The sequence below is a fragment of the Lepidochelys kempii genome, chromosome 7, assembly GCF_965140265.1.
Source record: "Lepidochelys kempii isolate rLepKem1 chromosome 7, rLepKem1.hap2, whole genome shotgun sequence".
NCBI classification, from domain to species: domain Eukaryota; kingdom Metazoa; phylum Chordata; order Testudines; family Cheloniidae; genus Lepidochelys; species Lepidochelys kempii.
Window position 1 is genome coordinate 119,401,016 of NC_133262.1, and position 20,982 is coordinate 119,421,997.

The window sequence follows — 20,982 nt, forward strand, 5'->3', positions numbered from 1 at the left end:
CAATCAGTGTTTCCTTCATCAAACCCAATGGCTCTTGGTTGAACTAGACCATTTCTCTTTCGAGAAATATTTCCTGAGCTTTACTACTGTTAATAATTTGATGTATCAAACTTTTTTTCCCACTTTGCTATTTCTTGGTATTTGAGAGGGAAAACACCTGGTGCAATATGATGGGTGGATGATGGAAAGATATGTAGGCTGACCGATAGAATTGCACTTTCATTCTTTAAGGAGGAAAAGAAGATAAAATACCACCTAAGGAGGGAAATGCAATCAGAACGAGTATTTCTGTTAATATCAGATTGCACAGACTGTGTGGTGTATTTTATTCTTAAAACTGTACCTGTGAAAAATCGTTCAGCGCCTTCCTCTCAAGGAGAGAACAGGATGTGTCACAGGCTGTGTAAATGAAGGCAATATTTGCTTTCATTAGGGTTTATTTTACATTATGCTTTGTTTCACATTATGCTTTTTTTGTCACACAACTTGTTAAAATGACAGGGACAGTGTTGGGTTTTTTTTTTCCCCCCTAACATAAAATATTTTTACTGCTTGTGTTTCATAAAACTCGGCAGGGAAATGCAAGGTGCTATTTCTGCACTAATCAGAGTGCACCTATGAAACTTAAACTCCAGGAAGAATGTTTATTTTTCTTGATTTTAACCTATTAATCTAACAAGCATAAACAGGCCATACCAATCAAATCTAGCTCCTAAACTGAATTATTGTCTGTCATGTAGCAATGGTAAAGTGTCGCTGTCTTCCAACACTGAACAGGGAACTTTATTATTCATTTCCCTAGAATAAGGAAAACACTGTTATCCCTAAAGTTACTCTGTCTCTCTGCTTTCATTGCAGTGTCTGGTCAGAAATTCCCAGCTCCCAAAATGTTCTCATAAAAAAAAAAGTGTTTTTGCTTAACACCAAAAAAGTATAAGGGTCCTGTGCTAGACTGAGGTGAAATGCCATATATTTATAGGGATCATATTTTAAAATTAAAAATAGAGAAATATTTGGGACATTTTTAGGGTAGAGAAATACACAAAAGATAAAAGTACACTCTTAAACTCTGTGGGTTGATGTTGCTACTGCCAGCTTTTGACTCAACATCAATACATAGATATTTTTCAGAGTGGAAGATTTTTTCCAGTTTCTTAGTGTTCTGAATGAGTTTATCATGAAATACTGAACAAGTGCCCTTCATGTTCATTCTGAGCAAAAAGGACAGGGTTGTTAGCATCAGCTCTGATTCAACTTTTCACTCCAAATGTCGTTCATTCCCGTGAACACTCCTTCTACTAGAGTTCTTGGTTGTTTTGTCTTTGGTCAGACTGCTCAGAGGAATGGCAATCCACGCAGGGTAGTTAAATCTAAACAGAGTTTTTACGAACAAGACTTTTCCAGTACACACTCTGCTGTCAGCAGCACAACTCAACACAGAGCCAGAGTGAGTGAGAGAGAGAGACAGAGAGAGTATATCCGAATCACTTCCTCTCTTAAAAGGGCAAGTGCTCCAGTTACATAGGTAACCCTTCTGCCAGGTGGAGCCAGCAGCAACAAGGGCCGGGTTCAGTATTTAGGGGTTCCTTTTCAACAATAGAACACAAAACCAGCTCAAGCCCCCATCCGGTGAATTACACACCACTCCCTTGGCACCTCTAAGAGGCAATACTTCCCCTCTCGCAAGCACAGAGTCTGAGTGTAGCAAACACTTGTAATAAAAGGAGGGAAGTAACAGCATTAGTTTGGGAAAACACTGCAACTAGGGTTCATAAACATAAACCATAAACAAAAGACCCATCCTCAAGTAAGTTGGGCAGTGTCCTTTTCCCTTCAGGTTCTTAAGTCCCACGCCCCTAAAGTCCCTTTAACGTGCCAGTCTCTTCCCTGCACCCCACTCACAGTTGCTGTCCTTGGCCAGTGCAGCCCCAGAGTTCAGAGGTTCAATCGCAGAGTTCACCTCCCACCCTGAGTGGATTGGGGGGTAAGGAGGCACCTTACACTGCTGCTCAGGCACTCGCTTGTTGCCCCAACAGCCAATTGCCTCACCTCTCTGCGGGTCTCTGCTCTGGCCCTCCGCCCTGCTGGTCACTCACCGCGCCTCTCCGCCAGCCTCCCCGCTGGCCACTTGCCAAGCTTCTCTTCCAGCTGCCTGCTGGCTGCTTGCCACGCCTATCTGCCAGCCACTCTGCTGGCCACTGGCCAAGTCTCTCTACCAGCCACCTGGCTGGCCACTCACCAAGATGTCTTCAGGGCCCCCCACTTAACACAGCTCTCAGTGATTTCAGCTGTTAGTGGGGGGGAGCCTCGCTGCTGGTGCACACTGGGCAGTCTTTTGCAATAGAGACATTGTCCCAAAGTAGGTGTAATACTTAGACCTACATATCAGTGATTTCAGATCTTTAGCATGTAACAAGACTTTCAACTGAGTCTAAATTAGCTATTTTATTATACCATGCAGAGAGGAAGGGTCAGATGTTGTCTAGGACCCTTAAACTGGACCCACACCAGCAAGTGCAAGTACCTGTCCCCACCCCCTCTCAACTCATTGGGCTTTGGAACCCATGTCCCCTGCCTAGTGAGTGCCTTTCCGTTATGGGTGAGTCCCTCCATCGGGGCATGCCAGGTACAGTTCTGCTGCCCTCCATTCACACAAGAAGGATAACAACCCTATTGCTCCTGCCTCAATAACAAGGAGACTGGGCATCCAACACCAGCCACAAGTGACCGTTTGGGCAAGCAATAATCTTTGATTAGAACATACAGAGCTGCTCTACCCACATGCTGTGTTATGTCCCCCCATGCACAAAAAGCAGCCCTGTTTTTCCCGTCTTCCATTTTCAATTAAGGGAAACAATAAGTCAAGAAAGGACAAAAGTAAAGTCTCCATGACACAGCACGTACATCTATTCTGTAACATGCTTTGCCTCACAAAATGGCAGCTGCCCCCATGGACAGAAAGACTCCTTCGAAATTTTAAGATGCAGTACAGAGAAAACAACCCCATAACAGCGACATGGCTACAGAAAAATGTGGCTGTGAGAAAATATTGCACAAGTAGGTCAATTATGGGGAGTCTCCGGGGCTGGTTATGCCTTCCTTGGAAGCATCTTGCCTGAATCACTGCCAGAGAAAGGATTAAATTGTCCATTGGTTTGATCCTCTACAGAAATTCCAATGAGAACACAAAGTGAGCATGAAGCCCAGTTGTGAACCAAGATCTCTTTAACATCCAGCAGTTAAAGAGGGAGGGGGAGGAGAGAGCCCCTAAAAGCAGTGGGGAGATCCCTCTCTGCTTGGCTTGGGAAAGCAGTTGAACCTCACAGCCCCCCATTTACTTGGTGAAGTCTGCCCCTTACTGTTTCAGGCTACTCTAAGCGCCATTAACATATACACATGGGATTTGAGGCAATTTTATTTTTTCCAAGTTTGCCTTCTTTTTATGGAGCATATTTGGGTCCCTTGGTAAGAACCTGGGGTTGATTCACAGTTATTCTATGTGGGAATGCCCCCCTGAGAATATCCCCCCTGCCCCCACTGATGCAGGAAGTCTCCCTGCCCACTGTAGAATTGCTCTACATTGGCTCTCAGCCCCTCAGCACAGAGCCCTGCAGAATGGCTATTCAGTGGTTCCCATGGCCTCAGGCCAGAGACCGTATGTTAGAGCAGCCCTAAGGGCTGCTGTAGCTTACACTAGGGGTTGAATGGTCCTTCTGCACAGCCCCCTATGCAGGGAGCAGAATGCTGTCTTAAAACTTCCTTTTAGTTTCACCCCCTTCCATCCTTGCCCTAAGCACACAAACAGAATAATGGAAAATCAAGCCCTATGAGTCTAATTCCCCACCCCCCATCCTCCACTCTAACTGGCTGCTCCAGATTATCTGGCTGTGTTTATCTAACTCATTCATTAATGTGGTCTGAATGTAGCATTCGTGTCTTACATTAGTTACTTTGCCTTCATTAGGATCATGGCCAAAGCTTCCTCCATTTTCTAGAGAGAGATACCCCATCTTTTGCATCCCCTTCAAGTGGTACGAAACATGCTCTCCCAAAGGATAACAAAGATTTAGATTCTTCCTCCCCTAGACATATTATTTGCCTTAACGATTCCCCAGAGCAAGCAAACATATATATATATAAATTTGTTTGCTTAATTTCTAATAACACTTTCCACTATGATTTTATTTTGTTAGCCTCTTGTTACATTTTATTTGGCTCTGGCCCAGTTGAAACGCTGCCCTGTTTATGCTTTTCAGCAAGTGGCTCTAGCTTTGAATACTTAACATTTAATTTGTGGTTATTTGTTCTTGCATTTAGTACACATCCATCTTGTCAGCTGTGTAATTTCCTAATGAGAATATTATAGATGCCGGGAGGCTCGTTAAATGTTGGGCTTTTCCCCCTCTCTTTTTTAATTCAAATGCGAGATGCTTTTTTAATATTTAATATTTCATCCATTTGAGTCAATGAGTTACCCACACACATTATGGCTAATGAACTGCAAATATCTCCTCTCCATTAGGATCTTGGTGTGGGGGGAGGATGGGAGAGGGTGCAGGTTCTCCAAGCGCTGTCATTTTAAATAGCGGACTGGTATTGTCACAGGCACCCCTGGAGTAAACCGCTCCAGCTGAGAAGCTGCAGCTCTCCAAGAACAGGATATGCTGAATTCATTCACATTGGGCCACAATAAGCTATGGGCTTGTTGCAAAAACTGGAGCGAAAGTCTATGGCCTGTGTTATTCAGTAGCTGAAACTAGATGGTTATGAAGGTCCTCTCTGTCCTCAAATTCCATTAATCTATTAAATCTGGCACCCTCGCTAACATGGAGCTGTACACGTCTCCACCAGGAGTTCCATTAGCTTCATTAAGGTACTAACCAACATGAGCAGCAGTGGAAGAACCAAGCCCAAAGTGTCGAAGATTTGATTCTGCCACCCTTTCTCACCGTGAGTAGGACTGTACTCTGAGAACATCCCCATTGTAATAGGAGAAGTTGAAGAGTGGGGTTCTACTTGACATTACTTGGGTAATAAAGGAGCTGTTATTGGGGTAATTCAGAGAGTAAAAAATGTCTAACTGCTTTAGTTATCCAGCCCTTCCTTGGGTCAGTGAGGGGAAGATGTGGCAAATGGCCACGTCTCCGCAGACAAATTGCCACTTAATGCTAAAAAATCCTAGGAGTGCTGCTGAGGATGGTTGTATATTTTTGTACCGTGCAATCCCAGGGATTAGATATATTAAGGTCATCTCTCCCTTTGTATCCAGCACTGGTGAGAATAATGCTGGAATACTGTGGACAGTGCTGGTGCCCAGAGTTAAAAAGGATGTTAAAAAATTGGAGAGGACGCCCACCAAAATGGGCTGGAGACAATGCCCTAGAGTGAGAGATTTAAACAGCTCAGTCAGGTTTGTTTATCAAAAAGTTCAATAGGCGACTTAATCATTGTGTGTAAGTATGAGGGAAAAACACTGGATACTCAAGCCCTCCGTAATCTAGCAGAGAAAAGTATAACAAGAACCAACGGCTGGAAGCTGTAGCCAGACAAATTCAGATGAGAAAATCATCGGAACAAGCTACCAAAGGAAGTGGTGGATTCTCCGTCCATTGGTGTCTTCAAATAAAAACTGGATGCCTTTCTGGAAGATATGCTGAGCCAAACACCAGTGCTGGTTTTTTTACAGGGGTAGCTGGGTGAAATGTAATAGCCTGTGATATTCAGGAGTTCAGACTAGATGATCTAATAATCCCTTCTGCCTTCAAATCTAGGAAGTTTACCTAACTCCTTCCTCCACTCCCAGTCAATGCAATCTTAGTCCTTACAGCATATTTCCCAGCCCTTTGTGCTGATTAGTTTTATATGTCTCTAGTGTTGAGGTCTCCAACAATACCTGTGAAAATCTATTCAGCTGTCGAATAGACTTGATTGGAGGGAAAAAATTCCTATAGAGCTTAGGGGAAAAAACAAAAACAGGAAAACAACTTCATAAACTTTCAAAATTGTTCGTATTTCCCAGGGTCCAAAATGGAGCCATTTTAGGTGATGTTTCCCATAATATTTTTTTACCCAAATGCCTATTGAAACCGTTCTCAAAATCATTATTGAAACATTTGTTTTATTGAAAACCCAGTTTTTGGAAAGATAAAAATGGTGTCCATGACATGAAAAATTACAAGAAAATTGCCAAAATGATTTCAATAAATTTCTGAAACAGCTTGGCAAGAAACAGTGTGGGAAATTTTGCAAAACCTGGAAAAATACAATAAAGTTGACAATTTGTCATGGCCAGTTTTGTTTTTCGAAAAAAGTCATTTTTCATTGAAAAACCTTGCTATGCAAAAGTTCCAAACCCCTCTAGTTTCATCCCCTTCTTAGCAATCACCTTCCACACTTCCTCTACCTCCTTGCTACTCCAAATATTTGTAGACAGTCACCATTTCCCCTTTCACCACCGTGTAGCCAAGCCACAAGAAACAAGTTCAGCTCTTTGAATCTTCCCTAAAGTCCATCATTCATGCCCCTTAATCATTTGTACTGATCACTTTTGAAGTCTGATATATGGGTGTGATCCTGCAAAAGGAGCAGTGTGGCTGGAGGCTTATGCAAGGGCAGGGGCGTGTGGCAGGACTGGGGAGTACGGTAGCAAACCACTCTAGGGTTAAGATGCTTGTTGCACAATACTCTAGGTGAGTTTCATCAGGTCCATACAGGAAGAGAGGCATCCGCTTTCTGTTCTGTGATATGATATAGCTTAACATGCAGTCCAATACCGCATTCGGCCACCGAGTTTTATCTGCAAGCTGTTGTCATGTCTTTGGAAGCTCCTTCACAGCTTCCTGACAATCCACCTTGGAGGCACTGAGAAGTCTCCTGCAATCGTTTTCTGCACTAATAAACCAGCAGGGTGTTTCTATTTTGACAGGAGAGTCAATGGTTTTGACTTACTTTGTTAACTGCAAATAAATCAATACAAATATTAATTTTCTTATTGGGTAATCAATGTGATGGATATAGTTCACTAACTGTATCGTGTGGTTAGATCTCATGGTGCCTTTCACAAGAGCTGGTATCTGAGGGTACATCTACATTAGAGCTGGGAGGTATGATTCCCAGCTCGCATAGACATACCCATGCTAGATCTAGCATGCTAAAAATAGTGTATCCAGGGTAGCATGGGTGAAGTTGCCAGAGTACCTACCCAGGAGGTCCAGGTAGACATGCATTGGGCAGTTAGCCTGAGCTATTGCTTATGCTATCCTGGCTACACTTCTGTGTTTAGCACACTTGTGCAGGTACCTCTATCCAACCTGGAAATCACACCTGCCAGCTCAAATGTAGAGGTACCCTTAGTCCCATTGTTCTGGGTCAGTTTCATTTTCGGTAATTTATATTGTGCTTTCTTAAAATCCCTCTGCAATTAGAAATACCCCCCGTCCTAACCTGTCATGCCCTGATGACGTCAAAGTTTGCTGTTAACAACTATCTCTTTCCAACTTGTCTGTGTTTGCACTAGAGGTGGTCAGGAAATTTTTGATGAAACATTTTATCATAGAAAAATATCGCTTTGTCAAAACCAAAACTGTTGGCGAAACAGGTTTGGATTAGACAAATCTCCCAACTCAAAAAAATGTAAAAAAAACCCCAAGTTTTGAAATTGTCAGAATGTTGTGTTTTGACATTTTCATAACAAAAAAATTTGGTTTTCTGCTTTAAAATGACCTTTAATTTAGAAATGTAAGTTAATTAAGGTAAAAAAAGAATAAATGAAATAAATGAAACATTTTGATGGGCCTATACTAAAATTTGTTTTTGATTTTTCAGTTCATGAATATTTTCAAGATTTTGACTTTTCCTCTCAATTCGAGATGGGAGGTCCAGGGCAAAAAAGCTGCATGGTCAATGCCCAACTGGGGAACAAGCTCTATTCAGTGATGGAAAGCTCATTCTCTTGGTTTCTACACCGGATGTTTGAAGAACAGGGAGCACCAGAGTTTTATGACTTTTCAAAATTTACTTTTGAAAATAAGTAAGATGGGAAAACCATTTCCTGAAGAGCTGTAAATTGCACATAAACAACATCTGGAATTCTTTCTGAATCTACACGGCACGTCAAGATTTTGTATTTGTTGTTTCTGGTTTTGTAGGTTTCTGGAAACCTAAAGCATTCATGATGACGGGGCATATTGCCCTATTAGCTGAAGCAACATTATACAGGAAACAATTGTTTGCAGTGGGCAAATATGAGGTCTCCAGGATACATATGGCAACCTAAAAGTCTTTTCCCATCTCAGATGTCTTTGGTCATTTAAAAATGTTGCTGTGAGAAGCAGAAGTTTTGCTCTGGTGTATGACTTTGAAAGCCTTTTAAAAATTCACTGGTGTTGATTCAGTAGAGATTCCAAACACACCAGCTACTTCCTTTCAGGTCCAGTGGTAGCCACTTCAGTGCACAATGTCAAAAGTCATAAAACTCTGGTGCTCCCTGTTCTTCAAACATCCGGTGTAGAAACCAAGAGAATGAGCTTTCCATCACTGAATAGAGCTTGTTCCCCAGTTGGGCATTGACCATGCAGCTTTTTTGCCCTGGACCCATGACATAGAAACTAAGCAACAAAGAGGAGGTTTTCCAAAATGGTTGACAAATACATGGCACAATAAAGAGGCATTAAACAAAGATCCACAGGCTGGACATCTGTTTTGACTTGTCCAGCTGGGACCACTGCCCCAAAACAACCCAATATTCAATGCTTGGATGTGGTCTCTGGCCTGCTAATGCTCATGCCCATCTGCTTGGAGGGCAAGGTGCCCACTTGTAAGTTGCTCAGATGGTTGGCAGTGCTCTTGGGCAGCTGAAGGTTTGTGAGGGCAGCCTACACAGCCCAGCTAAATTGCATCTGTTCTGCCAGATGTCCCACCCCTGTGTCTATTGGCTATGCCAGCGTGGCTGCTGCATATCTCTTATTTACATCACATCTGCCTACACTACCTGCCAAGTCAACTCAACAACACTTAGACAGCCTCAGTGCCAGGAGGGGCAAACTAAACTGCATTATGCTGAGTCCCCATGCACTGGGCACTGAGGCAGAGATAAACTTGACAACAAATGCGGCCTGTATATAGGGCAAAGGTAGCATGGGAACGCTAGACCTGAGGAAACCCTCTGAACCTCCGTTCAAAGCAGACTCACCCAGCATTGATGCTCATGTGGATTTGTAGGCCCTGCTGTTCAGGAAGTTTAGGATGTTGGTTTCCAGTTCAAAGTGCTGGCTTTAATCTACAAAGACTTAAATGGTTTAGCACAGGGATAGGCAACCTATGGCACGCGTGTCAAAGGCGGCACACAAGCCGATTTTCAGTGGCACTCACACGACCCGGGTCCTGGCCGCCGGTTTGAGGGCTCTACATTTTAATTTAATTTTAAATGAAGCTTCTTAAACATTTTAAAACCCTTATTTACTTTACATACAGCAATAGTTTAGTTATATATTATAGACTTATAGAAAGAGACCTTCTAAAAACGTTAAAATGTATTACCGGCATGCGAAAACTTAAATTAGAGTGAATAAATGAAGACTCGGCACACCGCTTCTGAAAGGTTGCCGGCCCCTGGTTTAGGACTTGGTTAACTGAGGGATCATCCTTCTCCATTATATATGATTGAGATTGTAGTAGTACTTACGGGCCTGAGCCCTGGACCAGGACCCCATTGGGGTAGGTGCTGTACAAGCACAGAAGAAAATGACTGTTCCTGCCCCTAAGAGTTTACAATGTATTATTATTTGGATTACACTAGCACCTCGAAGTTTCATCTGGTCAACGCTGTACATGCATCTCAGCCCCTGCACCAAGGAGCTTCCATGCAATGTAGAAAAGACCAGTGAAGGATTTATTATTTCTATTTTATGGATGGAAAACTGAGGTCTAGAGATTTTAAGTGACTTGCCCAAGGTCACACAAAGCCTGTGATGGTACCAGGAATTGAAACCAGATCTCCCCTATCCCAGTCTATCAAGCCCATCCTACCTGAGGCAGATGTGACTAATGAAGAAGGAACTTAAGAACGAGGCTTGTCGGGAGCATAGGAGAAGAGGGGAGACAGCAAGAGAAGTGTGTGTTTTGTACAAGACGGAGATGAGGACAAGGAACTTCAACTTGATGTGGATAAAGACAGAAAACCACTGAATGCATTTGATGTCAGAAGGGTGACAAAGGAAGATGACTTTGGTAACACCATTTTGGATAGACTGGATGGAGAGCAAGAGGTAGAGGCCAAAAAAGAGGATACAGCAATTCCCTACTGACCTCTGCCAGTGATGTTCTTCTGCCCTGAAGCATGAGGATTTGGTAACCTTCGGTGAAAACAGAGCCACGCTAATTAACTTAATCATCATGAATGATCCCAAAATAGAGAAACCAATTAAGAAACAGGGAGAGGAAGAAAAAGACTCCAAACTTGTATGAGCTTTGCCATCTAGAGAGATCGGTGACCATTTGCATGGAGAAGAAGTCTTTGGAGTGGCTCAACACGCTATGGGGTTCCTCCAGCAGATAAAACAAACTGATCCCTGCATGGATATTGTGGGCCCCTTAGCCAGTCTCCTGTGTTTCTCAGTAGCAGAGCCATAAACAGATGTCTGAACTCCTAAACTAAAAGAGAAGGGGGAAGAATCACAGACTTACCTGCAAAGCAGTTTTTCCCCTCATGTTTCACGCCCTGATGTATTTTCACCTCTGTTATTGTATCAACCACGTTCCAAAGTCTCTTTCCTGTCAACATGGCCAAGATATATTCAGCCTCCCAGCTTCTTATGACAAAACTAGTTTGGTAGTGAAAGAAAAAATAGCTCTTGTTTGTTTGTTTTTGTTTTCCTCCCTCTGAACAATTTATCTTATGGATCTTACTCAAATTACCCTCTAACTGCAATTTCATTTTCAGTGTTGACTTTTTAGACAGGCCTTCAATTCCACCCACTGGACCAGTAAATGAAAGCTGGGACTCAGGACTGGAATTGGCAGGCACAGTTTGGCTGAGACCCATTGCTCCTGCCAAATAGCAGCCCTTTGCGAATGCTAAACTTTGCTTACGAGTAAAAGACTCACAATAATCTAGCCTAAAGAAAATTACTGTACAATAAATGAAATAGACTGAAAAGTGTCTGGGGGGAGTTGGGCCTTACCTTGCCGGGGTTCTGTTCTACTGTGGAAGGACTGATCTCCCATCATGTTATTGGTGGACACATTTCTTTTTCAGTCTCTTAGCAAGCTGTTTCTGTTGTTATTATCTGTATTAAAGTAGCACATAGAGGCCCACCTGAAATCAGAACTAGGCAATTTCAAAACACATAGTGAGAGAAAGTCCCTGACTCAAAGAGCTTACAATCCAAATAGACAAAGCAGACGAAGATTGGGAGGGGGAAACACAGCAGGAAGAGCTGAAGCAACTTGCCCAAGGTCATAGAGAAGATCAGTGGCACAGGTAAGTGGGCTAGTCTGCTACTTTAAGCACCAAGAAGCCCTGGAGGCTGGCTCAGCCTGTTTAATTAGACCCATCTACCACACCTGAGCTGGGGGTAGAGCTTAAAAAGAGTGGAAGCCCAGCAGTTAGGGGCTAGGTTTTTGCTGGAGAGCTAAGCCCCCTGAGTGGAGCTAACTGCTGTGGTGGGCCTCTGGAACAACTGGCCCGGCTGCAGGGAGGCAGTCTGGGGACTAGTGTTTCACAAGAGGAAGAGGGAGCTGAAGAGTTGAGCCCAGGAGAGGTGTAAAAGTAACCCACACATCTCCTGGGGATGGTGCTCAGTCCCATCTAGTGGCACCAAGACCACTTAGAAAGATATTAATGAGTCTGCTCTACAGCCTTAGCTAAGACGCATATGGCTTTTAGCTCATGCAGTAGAGGCTCATGCATTAAGCTCCAGAGGTCCCAGGTTCGATCCCCCCCGCTGACGACCAGGGTCTGTCGGTGTCACACAAGACCTTTCATTTATTTTAACTTGAAACTCTTGTTGATTTGGGGACTTTGAATATCCCGGAAGGGGGTTGAACTTTTAAGTGATCTGGCCATACCTGGGCCACAGAAGACCCAGATGGAGGTGACCAATAGGTGGAGGTGACCAAAGGAAAGGCCCAGCAACCCTGCACCCAGCCACAATGGGGTGGCAGCTGATAAGTTGCTTCTGTGAACATGGGGCTCACTTGGGGGTGTGACCCCCTAATTGAGAACCAGGAACAGAACTGAGGTCTCTGGACACCAGTGCTTTGCCCCATCCAATAGAGAGGCACCATGAAATTCTGCAGAAGGGATGTTCTGAATCTGAAATAATGAGATCTGAAATAATGTCCTATCCTCTGTGTGTGGGCAAGAGATAGAGAAATAGCCCTAACAGATGGGAAGTGACCTGTAACTACCACTGCCATCTAGGTAGCCACCTTTAACTGAGGTGCTAACGCATGCATTTAGCGTAGGGATTGGTCCTGCTTTGAGCAGGGGGTTGGGCTAGATGACCTCCTGAGGTTCCTTCCAACCCTGATAGTCTATGATTCTATGCACTTTTGGAGTCAAAAACCCAGCACTCTAGTCCCAGCTCCCAAGTGGTGTGTGTACCTATGAATATCTAGCGATTGTGTGTCTCTTTGCCTGGAACACACTGATTCACTACGGTAATGGACTCTTTAATAATAATTCTCTAGGACATTAAGGCAATGGAGCAGCAGATGACTGGGAAATTCTAGGCCCTTATTCCACCAGCTCTTACTGTGAATGGTGACATGGAAAGAACCGGAAAAGACCATTGTGGCATATATGAGTGTATCATGTGCCGTGTAGAGCTGGTCAACATTTTTTACCACTAATCATTTTTTATCGAAAAATGCCAATTCATCAGTGTGCCGAACCTGTTCGTGGAACGGGGTCAGGTTTGCTGAATAGCCTGATTCGAAAAAAATGTAAAAGGGGAAAAAAAGATTCAGATTATGGAAACATTTCATGTGGGCAGTTTCAAAATGAACGTGTTCCAATTTTCCTGTTCAAAATGACTCTGCGTTTTGAAATTTCAGCTAAGTAGACAGAAAAAAATCAGTGGGAAAAAAAATCTGCGGAAACAAAATGTTTCAACTGAGCTGACCCCAAACCATGGTTTGGTTTTTCGGTTCATTAAGAGTTTTACTTTTTTGTCTTGATTCAAGACAGGGAAAGAATTCAAACTCTCAGACCTATTTGAAGTGTGGAAAAGAATTTCCTGGCCCGCTCTAGTACTGTGATTGTGAAGTCTCTGGTGTAGTAGAGCAAATCCACCTCGACCTTAACAGTTCTTTTAGTGATGAATCTCCAGCACTGCTTTACGGAGCACTTACAGCCCACAGATGCGACACATTGAGCCAGAGAATCAAAGCTGGGTGGCATGTAAGGCAATACAGAGTACTCTAAGGCATTGCTAACCCCAACCCCTTGCTAAAAGAATCCAGGTCTAATACAGGGCGGTGGGGAGTACAACACAATCCCAACATTGCTCTTTGGCATTCTTATTGCCTTTGTGCATTCCTCACAGCTGACCATTTTCATAGATTCATAGATTCATAGATATTTAGGTCAGAAGGGACCATTATGATCATCTAGTCTGACCTCCTGCACAATGCAGGCCACAGAATTTCACCCACCACTCCTAAAAAAGACCTCACACCTATATCTGTGCTATTGAAGTCCTCAAATTGTAGTTTGAAGACCTCAAGGAGCAGAGAATCCTCCAGCAAGTGACCCGTGCCCCATGCTACAGAGGAAGGCGAAAAACCTCCAGGGCCTTCCAATCTGCCCTGGAGGAAAATTCCTTCCCGACCCCAAATATGGCGATCAGCTAAACCCTGAGCATATGGGCAAGATTCATCAGCCAGATACTACAGAAAATTCTTTCCCGGGTAACTTGGATCTTACCCCATCTAAAAACCCATCACAGGCCATTGGGCCTATTTACCATGAATATTTAATTACCAAAACCATGTTATCCCATCATACCATCTCCTCCATAAACTTATCGAGTTTAATCTTAAAGCAAGATAGATCTTTTGCCCCCACTACTTCCCTCGGAAGGCTATTCCAAAACTTCACTCCTCTGATGGTTAGAAACCTTCGTCTAATTTCTAATCTAAATTTCCTAGTGGCCAGTTTATATCCATTTGTTCTTGTGTCCACATTGGTATTGAGTTTAAATAATTCCTCTCCCTCTCTGGTATTTATCCCTCTGATATATTTATAGAGAGCAATCATATCTCCCCTCAACCTTCTTTTAGTTAGGCTAAACAAGCCAAGCTCCCTGAGTCTCCTTTCATAAGACAAGTTTTCCATTCCTCGGATCATCCTAGTAGCCCTTCTCTGTACCTGTTCCAGTTTGAATTCATCCTTCTTAAACATGGGAGACCAGAACTGCACACAGTATTCCAGGTGAGGTCTCACCAGTGCCTTATATAACGGTACTAAAACCTCCTTATCCCTACTGGAAATACCTCTCCTGATGCATCCCAAGACGACATTAGCTTTTTTCACAGCCATATCACATTGGCAGCTCATAGTCAACCTATGATCAACCAATACTCCAAGGTCCTTTTCCTCCTCCGTTACTTCTAGTTGATGCGTCCCTAGCTTATAACTAAAATTCTTGTTATTAATCCCTAAATGCATGACCTTACACTTCTCACTATTAAATTTCATCCTATTCCTATTACTCCAGTTTACAAGGTCATCCAGATCCTCCTGTAGGGTATCCCTGTCCTTCTCTAAATTAGCAATACCTCCCAGCTTTGTATCATCTGCAAACTTTATTAGCACACTCCCACTTTTTGTGCCCAGGTCAGTAATAAAAAGATTAAATAAGATTGGTCCCAAAACTGATCCTTGAGGAACTCCACTGGTAACCTCCCTCCAACTTGACAGTTCACCTTTCAGTAGGACCCGTTGTAGTCTCCCCTTTAACCAATTCCCTATCCACCTTTCAATTTTCCTATTGATGCCCATCTTATCCAATTTAACTAATAATTCCCCATGTGGCACAGTATCAAACGCCTTACTAAAATCTAAATAAATTAGATCCACTGCATTTCCTTTATCTAAAAAATCTGTTACTCTCTCAAAGAAGGAAATCAGGTTGGTTTGGCACGATCTACCTTTTGTAAAACCATGTTGTATTTTGTCCCATTTACCATTGACTTCAATGTCCTTAACTACCTTCTCCTTCAAAATTTTTTCCAAGACCTTGCATACTACAGATGTCAAACTAACAGGCCTATAATTACTTGGATCACTTTTTTTCCCTTTCTTAAAAATAGGAACTATGTTAGCAATTCTCCAATCATATGGTACAACCCCTGAATTTACAGATTCATTAAAAATTCTTGCTAATGGGCTTGCAATTTCTTGTGCCAATTCTTTTAATATTCTTGGATGAAGATTATCTGGGCCCCCCGATTTAGCCCCATTAAGCTGTTTGAGTTTCGCTTCTACCTCAGATATGGTGATGTCTACCTCCATATCCTCATTCCCATTTATCATGCTACCATTATCCCTAAGATCCTCTTTAGTCTTATTAAAGACTGAGGCAAAGTATTTGTTTAGATATTGGGCCATGCCTAGATTATCCTTGACCTCCACTCCATCCTCAGTTTTTAGCGGTCCCACTTCTTCTTTCTTTGTTTTTTTCCTATTTATATGACTATAGAACCTTTTACTATTGGTTTTAATTCCCTTTGCAAGGTCCAACTCTACTTGACTTTTAGCCTGTCTCACTTTATCCCTACATATTCTGACCTCAATAAGGTAGCTTTCCTTACTGATCCCTCCCTTCTTCCACTCCCTATATGCTTTCTGCTTTTTCTTAATTACCTCTCTAAGATGCTTGCTCATCCAGCTTGGTCTACAACTCCTGCCTATGAATTTTTTCCCCTTTCTTGGGATGCAGTTCATTGAGCCAGAGAATCAAATCTGGGTGGCATGTAAGGCAATACAGAGTACTCTAAGGCATTGCTAACCCCAACCCCTTGCTAAAAGAATCCAGGTCTAATACAGGGCGGTGGGGAGTACAACACAATCCCAACATTGCTCTTTGGCATTCTTATTGCCTTTGTGCATTCCTCACAGCTGACCATTTTCTAAAAGTTTGCTTAAGATAGAAATTAAAGATCTAAGAACAGCAGATAAAGAGATTGAGCCTCCCGGAACCGTTAATAATTAGACGACTGAGGTTTTTTTAAAAAAAGAGGAAGCAAGCACTAGATTTGAATGGGACAGTCTTGCTGAGACACCTGCCCAGTTGTTGGGTTTCAAATGCCAGCAACATCTGAAGTGCACCAAGACCCCTTTTCTGCAAGGGAAGGGGACTAGAGCATTTTTCTGGCACATTTCCCCCTGATGGTTCATATTCTGCACCAGAGGCTCCCCAGTCATTCAAATTACAGCACCATTGTTTATTTATTTATTTATTTTATGTTCCATTTCCCTCTCCTCCTCCCCACCCCTTCTTTGAATGATCTCATAAAGTTTGCACTATGCTCTGGGGGGAGAAAAAGAAACACCCAGAAGCATGCAAACAACAGACACAGGCAGCACAAAAACAATCCAGACAAAGAGGAATTCTTCTTTTTTTAACTGGGGGGGGGTGGAAATATATTGTATTAAGGTTTCCAAATAGGAATCCAAAAAACCAAGAAGAAATAATAATATTTTAAAAATGCAATTATGTTCTATTTTCCCAGGAACAGAGTAAGCAATTTCAGTACTGCACAGATTAAATTCTCTTATGGGGTTGCTCAGAAATGTCAGAGATTTAACTAAGGACACTGCAGGAAAAGTCCATTATAACACAGTGGGTGGCAGAGACTGTCTTTTGCATTTTTGCCCTATTTTTCCAAGTTTGTTGTTATTAGATAAAGGGGAGTGTGTCCATAGGTGAAGATCGGAGCTGAGCAAAGGTAATTTACCCAGTGAAAGTTGACTCTTTTACTCTTAGATAATTTTCCCCCAAATGATTGCAGTTTTATTGGATTTATCCATCATTCAAAATTATCTGCCAATTGATTTCTGTGAATAATTCAAGCTGTTCATTGATAATAAGAATACTCGAAATGTGAACTGATTTGACTGGACACATGGGTCATGTGGTTTGTTTCTGCTGTCTGCCTGGAGAAGCATCAGCTCTCTAGAGAAAATACTGATAATGATGAATATGCGATTCTCTTTCTGGAAATATTCTGCAGTGTTTATTCAAAACTGGCTGGTTGGGTGCTCTTTTGAGATAGAAAAATCATTTGATAGAATATTAGCAGAAAGCTGGAGCCATCATAAGCAGGACAAAGGGGCTTACACTCAGACCTCTGGCTTGGCACTCAGTAGATCTTGGTTTGATTCCCAGCTCTGCCACAATCCTCCTATGGTACTTGAGGCCTGATTTTTTAAAGGGATTTAGGCACACAATTCCTATTGAAATCAATGGTCGTTAGGTACCTAAATACCTTTAAAAATCTGGCCCTTAACTTCTTTGGGCCTCAATTTTCCCATCCGTGAAATGTGGGAAATAAGGTAATGAGCATGCGGTGATGACAACTCCATTATTGTGGGTGAGCTGCTTGTTTTGTTAGCAATGGGTGATTTTCTCATGGAAAATTAAAACATTGCTAAAAGTGACTTTTCCACTGGAAAATTATTCTGATGTAAAATTCCCAATCAGCTCTAGTTATAAGGCACGAGGCTGTATTAAACGTCCCAAGAGGCCAGTGTTACATGCTGAGGCTTTGCTGTTTGTACATCAGCAGCCAGCTACTGGCTTGCATTCTCGACTCTCTAGTCCCTCACCCATCTGGATCTCTCCTGAAACCTGATTGTCTTTCTCCAGTTCCATTCATCACACTAGTGACGCAGGGCCAATACAAGAGTTGGAGAATGAGAGCAGACTCCAAGGGATACGAAATGGGAATGTGTGGGTTTATTTTATTTTACTGGAGCAGATGAAGTCTCCAACACTGTGCTTTTCATAATGGGTTTTGACTCTCAGACTTATGGGCTGTCAGGGCTGCAATAAGCAAAATGCTTTGATCATCTGTTTGATAAAATTGAGCAGCTCTAAGGTGCAGTTAAAAGCACAAAAGAAGGCATTGTCTGAATCACTGACAGTAAACAGAGATAGGCTGAGGTTCTTGCTCTGGCCTATTCTCGCATCTTTTGTTTTAAATGAGCACGTTTGGCAGGGTTTTTGCTGTACAGTTTCCACTCTGCTTGCATTCCCAGCAGCTTGCATTAGGTATTAGTTGGAAAGAGAATGGGGTCTCATGGTCAGAGTGAGGCATAGGAGTCTGGATTTCTACAGTCTCTTCCCATTTCTGCTGCTCACTCACTATTGCCTACCCCTTCTGTTCATCAACATTCCCAAATAAAACCTGGCGTCTGGCCCGCCCCCCGCCAATTCTGAAGGAGCAGGTCAGACTCAGATCTGAATGTATTATTTGAGCACACCTATCATAATGTATTAACCTATGTGAGACACGAGGAAAGCACACGGGGTGGGTTGGAGGCAGGGGTGCAAGAGAAAGGGTTTGGGGTGCATCAGACACAGGGATACATGGGACCATACATAGGGTGCATCGTGCATTGGAAATGAGAGTATGTGTATTATAGCAGGCATAGGAAAGAACATGGGACGGTGGAGCCAGAAGCCTCTGGGTTCTCAACCCAGTTCTCATTCCCTCTGTGGCCGGTGGAAAGCGGAATAACTAAAGATGGACCCGAGCTGTAAAACTTCCCCCAAATTTGTGTGCTGGGGATTGGACCTAAAGTTTTGCTTTGATTCCAGCTCTACACTTAATCTCCCAGGGTCTCAGTGTCCACCTATGTAATATGGGGCTAATAGCCTTTACCCACCTCACAGAGATGTTGAGAAGCTTAATGTGTGTCGTATGCTTTGAAAGTAGAAGGTGTTATGAATTATTATCATTTGGGAGCATCAGGATTAGGATGTTGTGGGAGACTGGATACCATACTAGAATGCATCCGATGAAGTGAGCTGTAGCTCACAAAAGCTTATGCTCAAATAAATTGGTTAGTCTCTAAGGTGCCACAAGTCCTCCTTTTCTTTTTGCGAATATAGACTAACACGGCTGCTATTCTGAAACCATACTAGAAGGGCCATTGATCTTCTCTGACAGGACAGTTCCTCTGCTCCCAGGTACATGAAGATAAAAAAAAATAAAAACATGTTTATCCATGTTAGAGATAGACCAGTTGACCCATATCTATGTGGCTCTATAGCAAACTTAATAGTTTGTGAAAATGAGAAAGTGTCACCACCAAATGTTAAATGATGGTTGCTTGAGATACATAGAGAGGAACACAAAACCACTCATGATGTGTTGCAGGTATCAAGCTGCCTATCCAAATGCCAAGTACAGCTGAGTTAGTGCTGTACATGGAAACAAGACACACATAAAGCTGTATGGGAAGCTAAGCAGGGTAGCTGGGGGTGTTACTTCAGTGTCAGACCTCACAATCTGAAATCTAAACCCCAAATGTCCTGTCTCATTATTATTATTTCCCTTGATGGGCTAATGATGGAAAGAATTAGGGAAGTGGGGGGGGGGCGGGGCATTCAGATTAGAAGCATTGTCGAAATCAAACTCTGCTTGTTTAAAACAATGCATAACAACTGTGAGTGATTCTCTGCCCCCCCCCCCCCCCCGCCCCCTGCCTCCCTCTTACAGGCTGCATGGATTTATTGACTATTTTCCTTTTGAATGTCAAGGCTATATTCAATTTTGCCAACAACAATGTATTGTGATTGGATTGAATTGAATTTTCTTTTCCATTCAAAAATGATTAGATGTGTACTGTAGAGCTGAATAAATAAGCAACTGGCCATAAATGTTACGCGCATGGTTATATTGTATCCTATGCCTTCAAGGTTACTATACATGGAAGATGACATATAAGAAATAAATTGTATTGACCAAATGGTCATTTCTGATCAGTTGTATCAAATCCTACATCAATTCTGTGATTCCTGTGTAAAATTCCTTTTCTGCTCCCTAATAAGAGTTCCTAAAGAGTAGAATGCTACTATTCACATTTGCAAAATGGATTAAGATTACACTGGGATTTGGTCCCTGTAGTGGGGCAGCTGGCTTCTAGCGTGGAAGGGGTTACAGCAAGCCAGAGAGGCTGCACAGAGCTCCAGCCAATCCTGGAAGGGCTTATTGGGAGCCAATCAAGTGGAGGCTTGAAAGCAGCCAATCAGGGCCAGGCTGGGCCCTATAAGAAGGCCGCAGGTTGAAGGGAGAAGAACTAGCTCTTAGAGAGAGAAGCACCTAAGATGTAGCAGGGCTGGGCATGGTCAACAGAGGCTGGGGGAGCTCTAGCCTGACGACTGCCGGGCTGGGCCCTGACGCAAAGGGGCAGAGAAGTGCTGGGGCTACAGGGAAGTGGCCCAGGGACGCAGGCAGTAGAGGAGAGTTGGAAGAGGGCAATAAGTGGCTGCCGCTAGAGGGTCCCTGGGTTGGGGCCCAGAGTAGCGGGTGGGCCTGGGTGCTCCTCTCCTTCCCCCCAGTTGCCAGTGATGAGAGTAGCTAAGCCAGACTGCAGTTTGCCCTTGGAGGACGGGGCCAGACTGAGGATGGCAGTGAGCCACCGAGGAGAATGATAGAACCAGAAGCTGCCGGTCCCCCAGAAGTGGGGGAGAGCCAGTGGAGCGGGCACAGCCGGAGGGCAGTGTCCAGAAGTGGACGCCGCGGTGTGTGTGACGGGGGTCCAACGGTCGGGACAGTGGAGACCGAAAAAGTAAAGGAAAGCGAGACACCACTAGCAAAGGCATGCTGCTGAAAGAGCTAATTCCCTAACCAACCAGCAGGAGGCGCCGTTGTGGTGAGTCTGGCACCGTTACAGTCCCATCCCAGTACTCTATTTCCTCAGCCCTACAAAGACATAGGTGGACATGTTCAAATGTAGGAGGCCAACAT